Source organism: Macrosteles quadrilineatus, unplaced genomic scaffold (genome assembly GCF_028750875.1).
Source record: "Macrosteles quadrilineatus isolate MER2022 unplaced genomic scaffold, UCM_ALF_1.0 Scaffold_6__1_contigs__length_79288215, whole genome shotgun sequence".
Classification (NCBI taxonomy): Eukaryota; Metazoa; Arthropoda; class Insecta; order Hemiptera; family Cicadellidae; genus Macrosteles; species Macrosteles quadrilineatus.
The window spans coordinates 39267540-39291511 of NW_026542599.1; the positions used below are offsets into that span (position 1 = coordinate 39267540).

Sequence of the window (23972 nt, forward strand, 5' to 3'; positions counted from 1 at the left end):
ACAAAACCATCCCAAAAGAAACGATAATATCTTGTTTTATTTGTTATACAGTTAATTGTTTTACTGACTGATAGAAACAATACTAAAGAAAAAAAACGTTGACCATTTTTGTAGCTTTTATTAACAAACTTTGATAGAGGTGGGTTAGGGAGAACATTTACATGTCTTTTTATAGATAGTAATGTTTAATTTAACGTCAAATATTGCATTAAAAATAATATTCATAATTAATTATATTTTACAAATTGCGAACAATCATTGGGCCAATTCAAGAGATAATTAAGTAAGTCTTCAAGCCACAATGCTTACAGGCAAGCAAATGGATGATGTAGAATTGTACTGATGTACATATTTAATACAAATGGTACTATATGCATACATTTAGGTCTAGCTACGCATGAGTGTACAGTAATTCATTTAAAATATAAGTGATAAAACATCAATCTTAGATACTAATACAAAATATATGTTATAGGTTAGAGGAGATGTTTCGTTGCTGAAGGTAAATATATTACTTACCTTATGGTTGCTTGTTTTTAAGGTTACACTAGGTATAAGCTGATAAGAATTATGTTTTAATTACTTAATGCAGTTGGTTTGAGTATTTGGTAATGAATTTCAAATTATAATATGTTATTATTTAAGTATTATAAAGCATGATTTAATATTTACATTAATTATATACGCTTTGCCAATTTGTCATACGCTATATACGAAGTAGTGTTCTATATACAGAACATAGATGATATTAAAGAGAAACTAGTATAGTATAATTTTTGAATTTGAAAATAAATAAACAATAATGTAATTTATAAAACGGACATGACACTATTTTAACATAACAAACACAAAAATAACAAAAGAAGTTTATGTAAATAACACTTTCTTAATAACATAAATAATTTGTTTGATAAAAATTACCAACTAGTTAAAATATTATATTATAGTAATAATTAATACAAATAAGGCGTTTTTTATTTAGTGGAAATTGGATAATGGAAATGTTCTGCTTTGATAGGACGTAAAGAAAATTTGGCATTAACAAGATCTTGTAAAAGAGTTAGTCCATTTGTCAAACTATTGTTCTAGAACTACGTTTTAACGATTTAAAACGTTTTATAAAGTAGACAAATTACAGTTTATCACGTTCTTATACAAAAGTACTCTTTGTTTAGTAAAAACCATTATAGTGTTCTCAATAAATTATTTTCACTGAAGATCGGTATTTTTATTTTTTCAAATCTAAAATGTATTTACCGAAAGCTTTTCAAGTGTTGTCTACATAATATGACATGCATATGAACTAACTATTATGACTAAGTTCTGACCTATATACCACTATACATCAATATGTATGTAGAATAATATTTACATAAGCCCGAGGAAGTACTATACAAAAGTTTATATGTCTCATTTAGAAATATTACCTATCTTAGTATTTCATTATAATGCAGCTTGGCCTAGTTTTTCGCTTGATTCTTTTCGTAGATTTTATAAAATAACACGGTGATTCTTTTTACTCATAAGTCACAGAAGATAATTTATTCCTGGCGTTTTGACAACCGATCAATAAAGGACCTAGCTTTTGTGCTCGCTTTTCTTGGTATTTCTTGAGATTTTTTAAACATTTTAAATGTTTGCTTACCTAAGCTGATGCGTCATTGTCATATGGACTTTTATTCAAGTAAAACTAATTTCCAATAATACAGTTTTAGTTTTATAATTATTGTTTTAACGAACCCTTGATTCTTAAATTCTTGAATAACAATATACAGGAGGTTTTATAACTCTCTGCCAACCTTTTAAGTTATTCTTTCTGGATCCACAACAATTTTGAACATTACATTTAAATCATTTCTAAGTAAATGGGTACTCATAGAGTTACCATTTTACATTTTTAACATGATTTTTTCCGTGATACCTTAAACTGTGGAATGTTGTGAAATATTATTACTCTTTTCATGAAAGTATAAAAACAATGTTAACATTTGCCATTGCAAGCACACATTGACCCAATAATAGCGCGCTAAAAAATCCAATCTCGGTTATTTGTTATTGAATTTCAGTGTTGAGGTTGCATTACGGTTTTGTCTTTAAATAAAAAATAATAAAAACAGTATTATTGGGTCATTTTCATACAACTCATGGTGTTAAACGTGTTATTAGTAACATTTTGAGTCGCTGCTATTTTAATTTTTTTGGACTATTTTAAATATTTTTTTGAAGTGACACCAAGAATTATATCAATGCACAATTTGAAGGTTCGTAATAGTTATGGTTATTGGAGAAAATAATTTTTGATATTCGTAAAAAAATGTGGCTCTATGACCTACAGAAGGATCAAATGTACCGATTAAATTTTAGGATCCCAGAAATAATGCTTTAAGAGGTTGGTAGAGCGTTACGAAACACCCTGTATGGTATACTACAATCAACCAAGTAAAAGCCATTAATCTACAAACCTATTATCTAGGCCTTCTTATCGGCAAAATGACGAATAAGTTAAAATTATAAAGTGCTAAGCCATAGGCCTCAAATTATTGAATTACTAAAGATATGTAAATATATTATACTAAATTTAATATATAACTCGTTTACCTATTTAAATTAATAAATTATATTCACCTAATTTTAGATTCAATATGTTTTTTGTTTCATAAAATTATTCATTATTAAATTCCGGATTTTACTTGAAGTCAAATTATATTTTCCATTAAAAATTTCTCGAGTATAGGCCTATTGTTTTACCTAATAAATGATTAGTTTAATGTTTATAAATGTAGCTCAACGTAACCATACTAACGACATTTATCAGGAACAGGTAAAGCTAAAATAAAATCTAAAATGTGTATTGGGAATATATAAAATAAACCGCAGTCTAAGCAGTGTGATAAAAATAATGCCAGGAAAGAATAACTATTATAATTTGCTTTAAAATTTAGGCTAAGTGGCTTTAAAATAGAGTGGTGACTAGTTCAGTTGGATATGCTAGACCTCCAACTCACCACTCCCACCCCAAATCCCCCCCCCATTCTCCCCCACCCAACCAATCCCACGAACAACACCCTTTAAACCTCGACATCGTGTCATCAACAGCACTTTTGTAGCAGCTGCGGGCTTTATAAAAAAATTCTGCAACAGTTCTATTGCGTTTTGTACTTCTCATTAAGCGCTTTATAAAATTTTTTTTTGTTTTATCATATTGTAGTTTAAATACTTTGATGTCTATTAAATGCATAAAATATTTTTGTATGTAAATATTAATTAATACGTTAGTATAATATCTCCCATCATAAGGACATGTGAAATTGTTGAAATTACGAGTTTACGTAATTATTATTAAAGACACTCAGGTAAGCTGATTTTATCAATTAAAAGCACTAAATTTACTATAAGTCAAACAGATAAAGTGATCAGGCTGAATTCAAGTCTCAGCATTTATTTTTTTTTTTACTTTTTTATAAGACTAAGACTGATACTTGATCAGTTTGGCGTATTTATTACCCATTTATTAAAACTCGTTGATAAAATAGAGTAGTTGTGAAAAACACAATAGAAATAAACCTAGTTAATGGAGAACAATTGCCAGTCTTTGAAACTTTTCAGTTAAATATTAAGTCAACACATATCAGAATTAAATTCCCTAAACATGGAGTTCAATTATTTTAAAACGAGAGCGTGATCTTTAATTATTCGTTTTGGAAACTCAATGGATTTAATAATTATACCATTTTTTATGACTTTAAGCTGAATTGTTACTGTTGTGAATTGTTAAGCCGATGGTGATGTTACTTTTAACATGCTTGTTTGTTCTTTCATCCTTAGTTATATATCTTCCTATTTCGGGTTTTATATATAAAAGACAATATTATAATGTTACGAATCGTGTGGAAGGATTTAAATTCAGTTGCACTTGTTTAATTTTATAATGGTATTTAAAATCATTGTCTCATTTATATTTTGTGTAAGTTTGATGAAGCTATAATTAACCATTTGGTAATTGACACTAGTGACTCAGCGACGTCATATATGTAAAAACTGTACATGAAGTGTCATTATGAGTGAGGTGCAAAGGTAAAGGAGTCATAAAGGCAGACAAGTAAACAAATTCGGAAATCAGTATATCTGTAATTTTAATTGCAATTAAACCTGGAAATATAAGGAATAGCAACAAACACTTATCAAAGAGTGTGTAACTTTTTACGATCGATGCAAAATAAACAAAAATTAAACTATAATAAGCAACTAGTAAAGATTGTTTTGTTATACAGCTTTAAATTATTTGAAGACCAATGACCACAGTTAGCAACAATAAGATGAGTGTAGCTGCTCAAGTGAAAGAGTGATCCCTACTTCACAAATAAACAAATGACTGAATTGTGTAAAAATGTATCAGTGTAATTAATTTCCAACGATAATAATAGGATTGAATTTATCAGCTGTCTGATGTTGTAATGCTTACTTAGTATTGGCCATTTGAAATTCCTTCCATGTTATTGAGATATTGATGCACTTTTAACATCAATTTCCAAAACAATGATTAAATTGTTGCAATAAAATAATATTTTCAATAACTATTTATACAGGGTGTTCAAAAAGGGTATGGACATAATTTGTGTAGCGACTCCTTCCGTAAAATAGGTAGTGACTCCTGGCTTTGTTACCCAGATATCGACCTTTATATATTTTTTAATTAACATTTTAATCTTATATTTTTTCAACCGGTGAAATTTTGTAAGTATATTAAAGTATAGGAGACACATGTTGGGAAAAATCAATCCTGATTCAACTTCATACAAATTTTATTTGATTTTAATAAAAGTTTTAAAGATTTTTAGTTGTAAATTGGAGCTGATTATTCTTATTCTACCCCATTTGACAACAAAATATCGTAATATTTAATTCGTAATAGTTTATATACGTAATAAAAGTGTTAAGACATTTATCATAAATCAGCCATTCTTTATTAATTTAAGATTTAATAATTAAAATGGCCACCATTTTGAAATTTGAAGTTGAATCAAGATGGAATTTTTTATAACATGGTTATCTTCTAGCTTAACATACATACCAAGTTTCATAAAGACCGGTTGAAAAAAATCAACGATAAAAATGTTTATGTATAAATAAAAATGATGGCTATCTAGTTTAATAAGCAATTTTGGAAAAAAAAATTATTCTTGATTTTATCTTTATTTGTCCAAAGGAACCACTACGTAAACTTTTCCCCCACCTTTTTTGCACGCCCTGTATATTTAAAAGTAGTAGGACGCATATAAATAGCTTAAGTTGTTGACATTAGGACTTCCCTGGGCAATATACACATGGATGCGCAAATGAGAAACTTATATAATCTTTTGCAATATCCGAACGAATCATAAATTTATAGTTCCACTCAACTTATAATGGTTAGCATTCAACTAGTTATTTGTCTGTTTGCACCAAAGTTTGCAAATTAATTTCTTATTCTTTAACTAATACATTTATTAATAATTCTAAATAAAAATATCATCTAGTGTAATCAGAGCATAATTAAATATATATTTGTATTATCAAAATATAATATAAATTGAATAATATATTTTAAATTGGTTTTTAATCTGTATGGACTTATGTAGACCAAATTTTCTTAACAAAGTTCTTTGTAAAAGCTTTGACTATTTAAAAGTAAAAGTAAGTAATTCAGTGTAACTTATAGGACAAATTATTTAGAAAAATGTAATCTTGAAATCTTGTTCAGAATTTATTTTATGCAAGTTTGCTGTATTATACATTAAAAATGTGTAGAATTTACTAACTTAAATTTTAACTAAAAAAAAAAATTCTAGTTCTTTATCTTTGAAATTTTTATCTAAATAATCTTCAAGGGGATTTAAATTACAAATAGTATTTAACTCTATAAAATAAAGATGTTTACAAAGTAACTATTTACTATGATTACATCCAAACTATTATGTTTACCAGAACTACAAGCAAGATTTCCAGGACCTTTTTTCCCAAAGAAAGAAATAAGTCCGAGTCCAATATGTATTTATTAATTATAAATGGATGAAGGCTTTTGGGTTGGCTGAAATAGAAGATTAATTACCTCCAAGTAACAAAGGAGGACTTGTCGCTTAGCTCAATTGTCTTCTCGCCTCCTCGGCTGAGTGCCAAAAGTAATACTTATAGTAGAAAATAATCGTAGAAATTAATATTAAACTTTATATGGGCGTATGAAACACTAATTTATTTGGTCATAATTTATAAGTGAAACTATTTGGAAAAGAAATGTAATTAGGAATAGTTTCAACATCAATGGTTGCCATATGTTAATAGTGATAAAAACAACAAAATTAAAACGACTAGAAATGTTGGCCAAATATATGCAAAGCTGCTTCTATCAACATTTTAAAAATAGATGTAAACACTACTATGTTAATTTTAATTTACAAACAAAATTTTTATAATAAACACCAAATTTTTTTTTCCAATTGGGTGAAAATGAAAGGGTAGGTGAAAAAAAAAAAAAAAACTGTGTGCGATAGAAAGGTGAATGACGCATTAGTAGTGGATTAAATAGATCCACCTTTTAAATTTTCAATACCTGTGATTACATACAACATTTTCTTATATTTTGTAGAAGAAATCTAAATATATAAAATCCAAAGTATGTATGTTTGTTTGTTTGTCCTTTATGGACTCCGAAACCGCTCGACAGATTGTAATGAAACTTTCAGGCATTATTAATAATTATTCAAGAATGGTTTGTGTGAAGTTTGGTGCAGATCCGTCAAAAGGGCTCCGCCCGAGGGGCTCTGGAGTTTCCCATGTTAACCTTAGGACTACTCATATTTAAATGTAATTAAAGAATCTAAACAGCTGGTTCAACTAAATAGTTTGATTATGTGATGTTCAATAGCATTAAAAAGGTAATAGGTTCACCAACAGGGTGCAGCACTACTATTTTTTAAATTTATGACAACAGCCAATTTGCAACCATAAGGTGAGTGAGCGTAGCGAACGAACTCCAACTGGAGGCGAGTTAGCGTAGCGAACGAGCTAAACCTGAATGCAAGTGATCGCAGCGAACGAGCTCCAACCTAAAGGTGAGTGAGCGTAGCGAACGAACTTCAACCAGGACGTGATTGAGCCATGCGAACGAGCTCATCTTGAAAATGAACGAGCATTTTACATGAAACCACATTAGGACAGGACGACGTCTGTCGGGCCAGCTATGCACTATACAAATTAAGGCTTAGGTATTTGATCACATTCAAATTGCTTTTAGCATGGTTATTAAAGATGAGTGAAAATATCCTTAACATGTTTTCTGTTATTTATCTTGGTTTTTTCTCCTATTTAGGCTACTGATATCCAATTAACTAAGTTATAGCAATTTACCGTATACCTCTTTGGTGTACGATTGTCTAAACTATTGCTTTGCTTATAAAAAAACCTAATGACAATTTACAGCTAACCCACAATTTACAATCTACACAGTTTACTTTTTTATTCTTAATGGCCGTTTGAGAACCTTTGCAGTAAGTAAAAAAAAGGTAAATGATCACAAAAGATTTAACCTTTGTGTTCAGAAGCAAAGATGGCAAGCCGAAGACAAATGATGGTTGTTTGGTAAATGAATCTGTGTCACAATTTGTGACTTCAGCGTTAGCCTGACTGATGTTCCTACTAGAGAAACGGAGATTTGGAACAATACAAATGATTTTAAAGACCTAAAAGCAAAGTTTGTATTTAAGTAAATGTAAAATTGAAGCGTTATTCTAAGATATCATTGTTTTTATTCTTTCAATTTGCGAATCTTAATGTTCAAGCTAAATAGACGATAACTATATAATCTAGGTACCTTATTAGATTGAATGTGTTTAAAAGAAACCTTTTAATTTGCTATATGTCTGATATTTTATCCGAGGAAGATATTTTACTTATCTATTTTTACAGCGAAAACAATTATCCATGCTTACGTAGCGTTGATGGAAATTCAAATGATGGACCCGAAAATGATCGATAGAGATTTTGTTATTTTTACTTTCTGAATCAAGATTTTCTATATCCTTCCACATTAAACGTAGTTTTTAACGGTTTTTACATACTCAATATGCAACGTAGTAATATTATATACTAGCTGCTGTATAATTGTTCATTTCTAATATATTCCATTTACTAGTTTGATTTGTAATACTTATTCCAAGCCTGTATTTACCAAATGCTTAAAGATAAGTTATTGAGAATTAATTAGGTTGTTAATTTTATTTGTACACATTTATGACTATAAATTATTCAAAGAAATTAGAATCTTCCCCGTCTGCTTCGCTTGTCACACGCAGGCTAAGAACTAATGACGAAGTTCTTTTGTGTGATCTCCCAGAAGGATTTCTTTTAACCATGTCTTTAGCCTTTCTGTCTTTACGACCCATTTTCTTTGTTAACATTTTTTTCAACGCCTTGCGATTACATCGCTGAACCTAAGATAAATTATTAGTATTCAATTGACATTTCCCAAAAATGTGTGATATTACCTTACAACTGAAATCTAACTTCTTAACCTAAGTAAATAATGTGACCCTCAAGTATTTAAGTAGTGTTGAATGATTATATACGAGTTTTAATTATGTTTGTAATTATTAATGGTTATATAAACTTACTGACTGGGTAACACCTTAATATTGTTTGCTTATATGTTCATCCGACAAGTAGATTGCATTATCTAAGGTAAAAGGTTTTAATACTAATAATGTAACGTAAGTACCAATATTGAACTCACAGATTTCCAAAGCCTGGATCAGATAAAGGTACACCCTTTTAAATGTTGAACGTGTAAAACTGGAAAAACTAATCTTTGTATGCCATTATTGTTTTGGCATGAAAATTTATTTTTTGGTTAAACTGTCAGAATTACCCAGGACGCTAGAATAGAGGCAGCTTAAGATTATTAGTAGTAAAGCCTCCTCAAGTGACATTATTCACAGCCACCTCTAATACATGTATTAGAGGTGGCTGAGCATTATTCTAAAGACAGGTATAAAAGACATTACCCCTTTCTGTTCAAGCTCATTTGGTACTAGGTTGAGATAAGGAATGGAGATTTCCGGTTTCACTATTGTTCTTTAATAATGAAAGCCTTTAAAAAATAAGTGCCACTCAACGGGTCTTTCAATTAATTTTTTTAAGCTGCTTGAAAGGTTAACAGATCTAAACTTCCCCGGTAAAACTCATTTAAATAGGTATCCTTACTTTTTCGTATTTTTGTATCTCATCAAACCCGTTATTATTATCTTTAGTAAATAAATACATAATACACATTTATTTATTTATTATATACTACGCCTGGTAAGTGGTTCAACTGGAGTGAAACATTAATCAACTAACGGCACCAAATTCTCACTTTGCACTTTCGTTCTCTCGGCGCCTTTGATTCCTTGGTTAACCAACCAAAGGCATCGTCTAGGAATATAAGTTGTTAAATCTAGAGAATCAGATGAAATTAAATCAAATCTTCAAAAACAAAAAAAAGTAGTTTTGTAGTTTTGCAAAGAAATATTTATATGACATGTTTTATGTTAATGAGGCGAACCATTCAAATTGCAAACGTGACTAGTTTAAGCTCCTATATAGAGCCTTGGTCAAGTGGGTAAGAACGTTTTTACTTTATCTGGTAAGATAAAGTAAAAAAAATTGTAATAAAGATCATCGCATTTTAATTGCAGAAACGTAAACATTTTGAAGGGTGACAAAAGCACAATATATTTATGGTAACTAATCTCAGGAACAGACGATGATGACCCAATGAAGGTAAAGTACAGAATAACTTACACAAGCACACCACTTAAAATCAGTTGTTTGTACAGCTTATTTTAATACGAGATTCTCATTAAGATGCTAAAATATACAACTTTTCCTGTCTACTATTGTTATCTTATTAATAAAATAGAAATGTTAAATAATGTTTTGTTGGACATTGTATGCTAAATATTTTTGTATATATTTTTATAAAAGAAATATGGCTATTTATACCAATTACGGGATTAAAATACATGTATTAAATTAATGTGATTACAAAAAGAACTGTTGTTTCAATTTTAACATTCAAACTTAATATAAGGGATTGATGAAGTCATTTTGCATCGTAACAATACGAGATAACCATACATTATTATACATATAAAGAGTTAAACTGATGAGATATAGTCCTAGCTATACTCTGAATTTCTTTTAAAGCTTACTAGTATTTTTTTTAGTTTATCAAAAGAAAATTGCTAGATAACTGCAGTCTAATATTAAAACGTTTCTAACATCGGAGAGAGATAACCTCTAAGAATGCAGAAAAAACTACTTGAATTAATTGAAACATTTTATTTTTTTTACCGTCAAAGTTTTTCTTTGATGTTCGAAGACCTCATTAAAAAATAATTGCTTCTTTTATTCGTATTGGAATTTCCTGACAATTTACTTTTTCTAGTTAAAGCTATATTATGACAAATCATACTTCTTAAGACTAACATGTGACTGAACTCAACTTAAGTTAAAACGATACTTCTTATAACAATATTTCAACGAGGGAAATCATTGCGTTGTCAGAAAAATATATTTTGCTAATAAATGAGCATGTTGAGATATATTAAATTACTAGAGGATGTCTACAATCATATAAGTAGCTATATTTCTTGATAAAAAGTTAAATATTACTTAAACATAATTCATAAGAGAAATTTTTTCTTTAGTTTTAAAATATACAATTAATTTCCGTTTTAAAAGCCCTATGTAAACATGTTACCTTATTACAAACTAAACACTACTTAGAGTAACTGATAAAATTTGTTCTATCAGTTTGTGGATTAATAGTCCAACTTCTGCTATTGTTATATTGTTTTTCGGATTCTGTTTTAACTTTTTTTACGTTAATTTATTATTATTCGACACTATTGCCTACTGTTTATACTGTCCAGCTATTAATTTCGTTAACGGAGTTGCCCAATGCAAAACGCAATCACAGAATGAGAAAATATTTTATTTTCTGATACATATTAGAGTCCCCGAATAGTATATAAACATAGATTAAACATACTTCCTTAGAAAAATCGCTCTCCGAGAGATTCACACAAAACCATCGCGTACGTACTGTACGTACAGTACGTTCTGTACGCGCGGTGTGAACGAGCTCATATGATAACATGGGCAGCGATTTGTTGAAAAAAACGTACCAAACTTACAGTACGTCCAGTACGCCGGTGTGAAAAGGCCTTTAACACCAGTGTTTTATTGCGATTGTTCTAGTTTAGTTAATGTGATGTTGATAATTAAATTAATTGTTCTTTTATTTGAATAGCCATCTATTGTATTTGTTACGTGTGAGTATTTTTAACCGACTTCCCCACTACCAACAAAAGAATGAGGTTCCCAATTCGTTTGTGCCAATGTATTTTTTTCTATAGATGTTCATCAATTTCTCTGGGATTTTTATACCAATCAGCGTGGTTCCACTCCCAAAATAACCATGGTTTCCCTTTGGTACCATATATAACATTATGTTTAAGTGTAGGCCTAAATATTGGTTCCAGTTAAAAAATGCTGATAACCTTTATAAAATATTTATTTTGTTAATATTTTTACAGAGAAAGCAATAAATAATAATAATATTCTTACAACTGTTAGTTAAAACGATGAAGGTACAGAGACAGATCTTCATGAAAAAGTTGCTTAATATGTTTCATGCCATGGAGCCTAAATAACTGACTTTGAGTTTAATATGAGTTTTGTTTTAGTTACTATGAAAAAGGTATTTCAACATTTGACCTGCATTTTGTATAACTCCGTTTTGAGTATTGAAATTGTATTCTGTTATCAACACCATAAAATAAACATCATAACAATAAAATTATAGTATATCATTGGAAACATTATTCCAATCGAACAATACACTTATTTCCTATTGATTTTTAAGACATAAAACTTTTAGGCTACGTCGGTTTACAAAAAACATGTTTGGCTGCAAAAGGTAGGTAATAGGGTATAGTGTGGTGAAAAATAGAGTTCGTACCACGGACAGAAATGGTTTTGCAGCTCTCGATCGATTTAATTTCTGGCAATCCCAATTCATCACCTGGTTTATTAAATTTTTATAACCAGGAATAATGTAACCTGAACAGGTGACTCAAGCAGTTTTAAAATAATAACTGTTCAGTAACTTTCTTGATCGGTCCAAACAATTTTGCTTTTAAAAACCCTTTAAGTAATAAATATGTTACAAATTAGAATTAAGTCACTAATAAGATGAAATAATTTATCTTTGTGAAAAATAACCGATTTCAAACCCTCTAAAATAATAAAAACGATAAAATCATAACAGGATAGGTAACATAAATATATAACAAACATAAGCACTGTTTTTTATACCAAGGAAGTATTTACTTGTATTTTATATTTACTTCTGAATGAATGCAATATGCAACTATGACACACTAATTGTATATATGAATAAGAAACAAATTATGTTGATATTGTGCTAGGGAAAAGAGGCTAGGTCAATATTAAAACGTTACTTATCCAAATTAAAAATATTTAAATGCATTATCATTGCTTAAAAGATACTAGTTAATATCACTATAGGATTATAATTTATTATCTTATAAAAAAAAAAAAAAACTTTAAAAAGGTATCTGCCAATGATGGGTTACAATAATAAAATAACTCAAAACGCAAAACTCTGAAAAACATGAAGATTAACATCATTAGTTATAGATAACCACCTGCAATGTGGACATCCTCTTTAAATTTTCAGTATGTTGTGTCAAACATCATCATAGACTTCAAATACGTGAACTTGAACATTACAAAAGTTTACTTTGAAAGATTTATTTAATTATTTTTAGAGTGTTTAAAGTAGGTTGATTTTTTTTTACAAAGATACATTTTTAGAAGTTTACAACTGTTAGTTAAGGAATTTATTATTGTGATATATATAGGCCTATACAAAATTCTTAGGTTTTCTCTTCTTAGTTATACGAGTCGAAATTCAAGGTATACACGCACAGATTTGCCATCAAGCATCGGCATTCGTTTATCTAGCGTCTAATTCAAGTTATGCACAAACGAAACTTCCTCCATGTACATTTCTTTTAGGAGTTAAATTTGGTATTTCTTTTCCGATTTTCTTGTCCTCCATGCAGGATCTCAAGACAGTCCGGACTCTCAGTGGTTAGGAAATAGTGCTCAAAAAGAGATTGTGAACTGTGATGAGTCGTGCACGGAATCAGGGAGGTTAGTTATCCTAGTCTACGCCACAAATAGGTTGTACAATAACCATGTAATCAATACCCTGCAGCCCAACATGTTAAAACATTCTTGAAACTATTTCCAAACATATGCGAATTTCCCATATAGGGAATAAGCTATTACCGTAGTACTCATGGTAAAACCTGGACCCGGGGCCGATTTAATTATTTTGCTTTGAGGTCCCTAGAGGCCGTAAAACACCATCCGTTGAAATTCATCGCGCAAATCGCGTATATATATATATATATGTCCGTTAGCGCGATAACTCGAGCAAAAATGGTCCGATTTTTATGAAATTTAGTACAACATTTCTATGTAAAAAACGTTATAAACTAAAGAAAACAGTGAGTGTAAATGCACGTGTTAACAACGGCAGTGTCTGGCGGTAGCTTCTAAAGCAACGTCACATGGTGGCGGGGTTGGAAGGGCAGCATCAGGCGACACGCGTTCACTTCAAAGGACTGGGCTAACCCAAGGTCACACTAAAGTGTACGCACCCACGCACCACCGTCACCGCGGACCAGGTGAAGAATACTATTCTTAATTCGATTATTTTTTTTACTTTGCATTGCAGTTGTTTTTTTATTATTTCAATTTAAAAATTGACAAACAACTCATATTATTAACACTCTAAGCATTGTCTTACAATATTATATTACAAAACCGTACACCTACTTTAAACCGAACCTGCTTGAGGCTCTTTAATTGCGCGGACTGCAGGAGGGACTTGATGAAGCCACTATGGACTTCTGACACTAGCGGAGTTCAGTTTTGATGTCGTTTTAAAGAAAAGCATCCATGTTTTTATGCTCAAAAACACGGTACTGTTAAGGATGCGCTCTGCCTCAGCTCAGAAATCTCAACTCGGGCCAGTAGATATGTTGCGCCATTGAACAGCGCCACGAGAAGCGCTTGTAGACGTTTTAAGTCCTCTTAAATAACTCACTTAACTTTTGAAATATTTTTCATCTGAAGATTGTTCCTTACTCCTTAGATTAAAATTTATGACTCTAGCTTTTTTGATTTTCTTCAAAAAATGTATTTGTATGTGTAAAATGCGTTAGAAAAACGCTTATATAGCAGTATTTATTTACCAGTTACTTCCCACTTAAAATTCTACTACAGTAGTACCAAAAAATTGAAAAAGATCAAGCCTACAGACATAAGAAAGGAATACATTAACATAAATATATTTTTAATTGGTTAAGTACCAAGCTGACATTAACGGAGAGCCTAAGCCATTGCATTTAACGTGCGGCGGACAGGCAGAGCGCACGCCTTAACCCTAGATTTGGCGCTGCAAAGCGACGTATTTTCCGGATGCATCCAATTTGGATGAAATGTTACACCGACTGTTACAAACACCAATACTGTATTTCATCCTGAACAAGGTTCTAGTAGTAAAAATTAAAAGAAGCCTGCAGGCTATGTCCGAGGGTCTGCGTCAGCCCGGTGGTAAATATGGTGAAAAGTGGGAAAAAGTTATGAAACTAACAAACAAGTAAATGTCAATCAATCAACCAAATCAATTCAAATTGACAGTAATTTAGAAAACTTTTGGATTAGTAAAACAGTAAACAGTAAAACGTCATCAAACACACTAATACTAAACAGAACCAGTGTGGATTATAAAAAAACACACAAACGTGTATACTGTATATGTTAAATCTATCTAATTAATTGAGCGGAGCGAGCGAAGCGAGCGAAGCTCTTATACGTCGACTTTTATGCATTTCGTAATACGCAAACTCCTCCTAGACGGCTGAATCAATCGTTTTCAAATTTTGGATGATGATAAAGACCATATCGGTGAGTGCCAACATCTATATGGCGTTAAAAATAACTCTCAGGAATCCGCCCCACTGGGTTTCAAAGTTTCAATGTAATCCTTAAGGAAGCAGTATTTGACACATAAACAAAGACATATGATCAGCTGTTGACTTTTGAATGCAGTAGATAAATAAATAGCTGATAGCATTATTCCACAGATATTAGAACATAAACGGTGGTATGGATCATAAAATAATCAAATGACGACACAAGCTTGAGGTCCGCGACGTAGGAAGTGTTAAAGGAAGTACTAAAGGTGAACAGTCTGGAGTGTGGAAACTGTTTATGACGATTAGATTTAGGTATCTGCATTCCAAAAATTATAAGGGAAGGGAGGAAAACGGGTCCGCGACGTAGGAAGTGATGAAGGAAGTAGTCAAGGCAAGCTGTCCGGAGTGTGGGAACTGTTTATGACCATTATATTAAGGTATCTGCAATCATAAAATGCTATGGAAGGGAGAGAAACAGGTCCGTGGCGTAGGAAGAGGCGAAGGAAGTAGTAAGGCGAGCAGTCCGGAGTGTTGGAACTATTTATGACGCTTAGATTAAGGTATCTGCAATCATAAAATGCTATGGGAAGGGAGCAAAACGGGTCCGCGACGTAGGAAGTGATGAAGGAAGTAAACAAGGCAAGCTGTCCGGAGTGTGGTAACTGCTTATGACCATTATAATAAGGTATTTGCAATCCTATGATGCTATGGGAAGGGAGGGAAACAGGTCCGTCACGTAGGAAGTGGTGAAGGAAGTAGTAAAGGCGAGCGGTCCGGAGTGTGGGTACTGTTTATGACGATTACATTGAGGTATCTGCAATCATACAATTCTATGGGAAGGGAGCAAAACGGGTCCGCGACGTAGGAAGTGATGAAGGAAGTAGTCAAGGCAAGCTGTCCGGAGTGTGGGAACTGCTTATGACCATTATATTAAGGTATTTGCAATCCTATGATGCTATGGGAAGGGAGGGAAACAGTTCCGCGACGTAGGAAGTGGCGAAGGAAGTAGTAAAGGCGAGCTGTCTGGAGTGTTGGAACTGTTTATGACGATTACATTGAGGTATCTGCAATCATAAAATGCTATGGGAAGGGAGAGAAACAGTTTCGTGGCGTAGGAAGGGGCGAAGGAAGTAGTAAAGGCGAGCAGTCCGGAGTGTTGGAACTGTTTATGACGATAAGATTAAGGTATCTGCAATCATAAAATGCTATGGGAAGGGAGAGAAACAGTTTCGTGGCGTAGGAAGGGGCGAAGGAAGTAGTAAAGGCGAGCTGTCTGGAGTGTTGGAACTGTTTATGACGATTACATCGAGGTATCTGCAATCATAAAATGCTATGGGAAGGGAGAGAAACAGTTTCGTGGCGTAGGAAGGGGCGAAGGAAGTAGTAAAGGCGAGCTGTCCGGAGTGTAGGAACTGTTTATGACGATTACATTGAGGTATCTGCAATCATAAAATGCTATGGGAAGGGAGAGAAACAGTTTCGTGGCGTAGGAAGGGGCGAAGGAAGTAGTAAAGGGGAGCAGTCCGGAGTGTTGGAACTGTTTATGACGACAAGATTAAGGTATCTGCAATCATAAAATGCTATGGGAAGGGAGGAAAACGGGTCCGCGACGTAGGAAGTGATGAAGGAAGTAGTCAAGGCAAGCTGTCCGGAGTGTGGGAACTGCTTATGACCATTATAATAAGGTATTTGCAATCCTATGATGCTATGGGAAGGGAGGGAAACCGGTCCGTCACGTAGGAAGTGGTGAAGGAAGTAGTAAAGGCGAGCAGTCCGGAGTGTGGGTACTGTTTATGACGATTAGATGAAGATATCTGCAATTATAAAATACTATGGGAAGGGAGGATAACGGGTCCGCGACGTAGGAAGTGATGAAGGAAGTGGTAAGGCTTGCAGTGCAGAGTGTGGGAACTGTCTTTGGCAATTACATTAATATATCTGCAATCCTAAAATGTTATGGGAAGAGAGGGAAATAGGTCCACGACGTAGGGGGTGGTGAAGGAAGTAGTAAAGGTGAGCGTGTTGAGTGTGGGAATGGATTAATGTATCTGCAAAGCTAAAACGCTTTAGGAAGAGACTGTAGACTGTAGGTTAAAATAATTTCGAAGCACGAATCGATACATATTTCGATACATGCAATCGTTTATAATAGAAATTTACAACTGAGTTGACAACAGCTGATTTTTACCCCATAGAGGATAAAAACTATTTTTACTCCAAAGAGGATAAAAACTTTTTTTACTTCCTAAAGAGTAAAATTGCTACTTTAGACCCGCAATGCTTGCATTAAAAACGACTGGTATTACTGCAGTATGACCAAAACAATATAATACAAACCCTTGATGACTCCGCTCAATTTTGTGGATGCCTCTGCGAACGCCACCTAGTACACTCGCAGTGATTTACCTTGAGTTTTGTTTATAGTTATCGCAGATGAGACGTGCAGGAAACTGTAAACGTTTGAATTCAGAGGGAATATTGGTAGGGATCGTTAGAATATGTCATTTGGATTAAATAAACTAATCTACTACAGTATACTCCCGACTATCCGCGGGATTGACTGGCGAGAAAACTGAGGATAGCCTAATCTAATTTCGTGGATAAGCCGCAAAATTGCTGGTAATGGCTAAACAAAGGTCGAAGGCACTAAAAATAACACACAAGTGCTTTAAATAAGTTCATTATACAATGCACTCTACGAAAACTTGGGTGTTTGGGTGTAAGTAGATTAAGTAACCTAAAATGCTGTACGATGATTAATGTTATTAAAACATAGTATTACAATGTTATTATGTAAACATTAGAGTCAAGTGATTAAATACAAAACGTCAAATTAAATACATTGATGAGTTAAACATTTCATAATTATTTACTTTGGATCCTTAAATTTAAATTGTTTATAAATACTTACCTAATGTTTAGCAATTACTTTCTAATACAAATAATAATTAATTGTATTTCCAGTTCATAAAGCGTTTCAAAATTTAATTCTCAAATCACAGACATTACTTCATTTATTTTAAACAAAACTTTGCGAAGTTTTTTGCCAGTAACAGTCACCGTACACTACTCTCGAATACGGATTTTTGAGTATCCATGAGGATTTCATCTCCGCCCGACAAAATTAAAAGAAAAACGTGTAATTTGGGAAAAGTATGAATTATGGGATTTCAATTAGGAAATAAGGGTTTACTTTTTATTATTTATTTAAAAATGATTCGTTGGTAATGACTAATGAATGAATGATCGGTTATTTATAGTAGGCCTACACTATACACCTTTTACTCCATGACTATGAGCTTCTTTTGTACTTCGTATAAAATAACAGAAGAACTATATTCGCGTATGATTGTAAAATGTAAGGGATTAGCTGCTAGTGCTTCGCTGTGCTGGCTGATTAGCTGTACGGCAACAACGGCGCCGGCCGTGTGTTTGGCTCTGGCTTGGGCCATTCACCCTCGCAGACGAATGCTGTCGTTGCGTTGTTCCTCTCATCGCCACGAGGTTGCGCCATTGCACTGATGCCGCCTAGAGCGCTAGTACTAGAAATCCCGGATAGATCGCACTGAAGTTTGCCCCGTTTTAGCCGTCCTCACCTTATAACATGCCGGCGGGGAATCTACTAAGGGAGTATGTTTAATCTATGATATAAACCACTTTTAAAAGCCAACACATATTTGGAAGAATCGAATTTCATTAATAGTGGTCAAATGTATCAAATGCTTGATGAGTTTTAACTTTTCTGTTGTTTTGTTTTTTTAAAGTGGGAGATTCTTAAATTATAACCAGCCTCTAAAATTTAATTACTTATATGGTTATAATTCTAAAGACAGACTCCAAAATATTTACTCCAAAATCGTTATCAAATATTTAACCACTTCAATTGCAAATGACAAAAAATAAACAATTTGTATTACTTTAAATCAATCACAAAACAAACCTTTAAAAATTTGTTTATTAATACTATATATATATGTCCGAACACCTTTATTTCAAGGGATTCCATCAATTTAAAATGTGTGAAGTCCCCAAAATAAATTAAAAATAAGTTGGGTTTCCGCAACAGTTTTATTATAAACTATTAACTTTAACTAACTACGAAAGTATTGTGAACCTCACTAGGCTTTTAACACGTCAATATATCAAACAGTTGTGAAAATATACTCACCCCTGGCTTTAAAGTTTAGTTTATGTGTTAAATTTAATACGTGGTGACATAATTATAGCGAGAAAATATACACTTAAATTTGCTTTTCTAATTAATTTTCACCTAATAAATGCAGCGTTTCTGTCTTCGTGTTTTTATTTGAAGGTACAATTAAATAACTGATAGGATAGCTTAAATTGATATGCCTTGAACAACTAAAACTGGCTAATACCACGTGTTCAATACCGTTTATGACAAGATTAATGTCCTTGACCTTGACCATTGACCAACCTGGTTAGATCAGATAGAAACTGACATGTTAGGAACATAGTATATAGTAGGAGTGTCCCACAAACCGAAATTATAATTTTAAATATTTTCAACTAATTGTTGGTTCATGTTAGAGCAAAATGGAATATGTACCTAAGTTTTAAAAATAAACACGTTAATATATTTGTTAATTTCGTACAATGCCAATTCCATATTATATATTTTAGTGTTACCAATTTACTTTCAAGCCTACATGTATTACGTGCCTTATAAAAGCTCACTGATTTGTGTTGTTTGGTTGGAATACTGTAGTGCAGCAAAGTAAAATGAGTGCGGTAAAAGTAAGTAAAAGCAGCAATTAGCTATTTGTTATTATCAGCGCAAGGAAGCCTGCTTTGTCAGGTAACTGTAGGAAATACCATTTATAAAACCTATATAGTTATCTTTACTTTAATTCTTTTGAATATTTTTCGAATAAATCATCCTGGGGTATTATAAATCTGAAATATGGTCACGATCTTTATTGTCAGCAGAATATAAATCAGGAGACTAAATTGTCTTACGTTCGATAAACTCTAAATAGGAACATTTCCCACTGCAAAACATTGCCAAGAATAACTGACATAAAACTAACTATATATTTTCTTATACACAAATATTTTAATAATATTTTTTATGAGAAAACCCCTTTTAAGCTAATATTTATTTAAATATGATTGGAACGAAAATTATTAAATCTACTGATTTCATACATTAAATAATAAATAGGATTACAGTTTTTTTTTTGTTTAACCGCAATCTTAACATCTCGATATACTGCAGCCCAAACAATAGTCGTAATTTTTATATGTATATTTTTTTATAAAGTTAGTTTTTATAATGTTCAGAACACACCGTGTGAATCATGTAGTATATACAAAATAATTAATAATATTATGAATGACGTTTGGCATTTTAAACATTTGTACACAATAGCAGTCAACAAATAAAAGTGTTAATTAATTTTTGTATCAATTTCTTATTATAAAGCTCAACAAGCATAATGTACATAATAAACAAATGTAAACATAAACATATGAAATAGATATTTGTAAAAATGATGGTAAAATGGTAAGTTGAGTGAAGCTTAACTAACCAATTTACATCAATTATATTTAATTAGTAATGTGCAATTAAACGTGCAAACAATTAATTACAAGTGTAAAACGAATAACTATACAAAAAACAAACATATTTAACAAGTTTATCAATTACCTCTACAGTGAATTGAACATTAGGCTTATAAGCGCATGTAGCGCAGTTTCATAGTAGTTCAATGCATATCGCTATAAGCTAACCTATTATTTATTTACTTTAACCTTTAAATATAGACACGAAGACAGAAACGCTGCAATTATTAGGTGAAAATTAATTAGAAAATTTAAGTGTATATTTTCCCGCCTTACCACGTATTAAAGTTAACACATAGTGCTGCTAGACATTTATTCCATTTGGATTTTTACATTTATACACATTTTCATACATAGTAGGATTCTTTTATCAAAACAGCATAACATTTAAAGGTAAAAACTTATATTGAGAAATACAGTAAAACAAATCAAATCCAATGTTTCGTTAAATTCCAAAAAGTAAATAATGTTGTAACGTTCCACAATCCAAACCTCATTCCATAGTCATTTACCTCACAACCAAGACATAACTTATAAACATTTATAAACAGAAAGATACGTTTTATGTAAACATGCTAAAAATAACTTCATTTATGTTAGGTTTATAACTAAAGATTTGTTAGCTCATACTGATTTTATAATAATTAAGTGCAGCTGATATTCAACCCGATGATGGCGTAATAATAGTGCGAATATCACCTACAGTATATTAAACCTGTCGTTACATCTAGTATTAAATATCTCTTTAATACTAGTTCTTCCCAGGAAATATAATTAGTTATAATATACATATTTTCATCGTTATGTCAACCTAATTAGTTAATTTATATATCGTTATTACGAAAGTCCTTTATTGAATTAAACATATAGCCTAATGGATTTTGTTTCGCAATAGATTTATAGGTAGTTTTTTTATAGACCAACTTTGTTCTGCTTACTTCAAATAGAAAAAAAAGAAAAAAAACATATTCATTTAATAATCGTACTTTAAATTTGCATATTCATTCGGTAAGTATACTTATAGCTTATACATATTGTTTGATATATTGATAAGCATTACTAATTAGGTTGTAGCAGTTTGGTTTTCTAAATTATAATGATAAAAATGGTTTCATTAAAACAAAACTGTTTATTTTTATTTTTTATAAAATGAAATGAAGTGAAAATTGTCTTTATTTAAGACGCAAAGTTAGGACTATCAAGTCCTCTCTACCACTGAACCTCTCAATGTTTATTTAGAATCCAAGACAGTAGGTAATTTACACTTAATAATTTAACCGCGTCATCACCAATTTTGGCGAAATTAATACGTTATATATAAAATATTACCATACAGATGCTATTGCGTTAAGATATTACAAGGTGTACATAATATCAATATAAAATACATAATAGTTATTAAACACAAGGTCAAAAGGAGATAAAGGATTTTTTTGCGAACGAAACTAGTTGTAATGATCCAGTTTTAAGCCAGTCATTTGTAAAAGTTATAAAACGTCGCAAAAAAAGCACTGAAGGAATTACATTGTTTGTCTGTTGGAAGATCAAATTATATTGAAAGACATCTTGTCAGAATGAAATTTCCTGTTGGGAATTCAAGCATTTACAAACAAAAGCAGTCTTTCCCTATTAATAATGTAAAGACAAGGGTCTAAATAAACGGAAAGCTTTGTCTGATCGTAGCAGAATTGTTGAAACTAGTGATGTTACAATTGACAAAACTTATTCATTTTCCTGTTTTTGTTTCTTATTTTCAAAATAAGGTTTTAATCTTACTTTACATATATTTTTTAGATTTTTTTTCAAATCTCATGTATGTATTTAAATCATACTCATGTGTCGATTATCCTAAAGAAAATTATTAGTGATAGCTTCCCTGCAGGATATAAGTTAAACACTTAAGTAAAGTTTATTGGTTGTTTTGTATTGTGAAACCAAGTTCTTTGAAATTTTTTTGTTCATAGCTAAATGATGGTTAGTTTGACAGCTGGTCTGTTATATCCGTTTCTTTATACAAACCTCAAGTTTGTTTAAGTATGTAAATTGCAAATACAATGAGTTCCTGTATCTTGAAAAGTAACCTAACTAGATTTTTTTTTATTGAAGAAATATGATGCAGTATACTATATACACGTCAATATAAATTCCAAACTCCTCTAAAAACACACTTATATAATTTATTTTAATGATTAAATCATGGCTCGGAGGTTAAGTTAGGTTAAGTTTGATTCTATGTTCTATGGTTCTATGGTTCTATGTCTGAAAGATATATTTTACCCAACTGCTTCAGTACCACAAGTAGACCTTTCCCATCCACGTAGGAGAATAGTTTGTGAAACATAAATAATCATATACACATCGTAAAATAAATAATATTATTACTATTCTCAAAGAAGTAATACCACCAGAATGAAAACTTTTCTTAGCCCCATTTTCAATCTTGTTCATGAGATTACTGTTTCATTTCGATGGAATTATTCATGCATGGCTTTACACCCAATTTGTGTTAGCTAAATTCATTTTTATAAAAAAATTTAACAACACATATCAAATTTAAAACATTTATGTGTAATTGTTTACTAGCGATTAAAATTAAACCCTCTTACTATACTTAGATCAGTCTTCTCGCCATTCTGTTATATTTTCACCTTGTAATGAGCAAACTGTCTCATTTAAAATAAGCCTTAGTTGATTATTGAAACTGTATATTGATTTAATATTAGAAAAATAACATTTTAAATTAAATTAAATACTATTTTGGATTCTTAAAATATATTTAAAATAATACAAATATGTATTCGTTACATCATGTTACGTAAAAGAATAATACAGAAATATCCCCTTGCATCTGACCTAAATTGCTAACTTTATATTACTTATATTTTTAACTATATTATTAGTTTAGTAAACTTTATATTCAAGGACAATATGTGAACTCTGTATACATATTTGTTTAATTTCGATGACAGTTTATGCAATGGGTGTACTCTTGAAAGCAATTTTAACCATAAGATAAATAGTAAGACTAGAGACATCAATTTTACATTTGTATTTCCATTTGACGATTTCCCCCATTTATAATAAATTTAGGTAATAAAAATATTATCATTTTGTTCAAAAACTAAGCCAAATATTTAGCCTTACTGTTGCAAAGAAAAACACTTTCAAATGAAAAGATAAACGATGGTAATTTGCATAATGAATCAGCGTCACAATTTGCGACACAGCTGTAGCCCGACTGATGAACAAAGTAGAGGAACGAAGATATGGTACAGGATATTTAAAACTTAATAC

General features: G+C 31.3%; 1 protein-coding gene across 1 annotated transcript in view; it reads left to right on the forward strand.

Moving 5' to 3' along the window:
* Nucleotides 1–23972, forward strand: part of LOC128996846 (zwei Ig domain protein zig-8-like) — a 315132-nt gene that overhangs the window by 61998 nt on the left and 229162 nt on the right. Inside the window, exon 2 of the mRNA XM_054422352.1 lies at nt 476–502. The gene's annotated coding sequence lies outside the window, so the exon portion shown is untranslated. The remainder of the gene's footprint in view (nt 1–475; nt 503–23972) is intronic.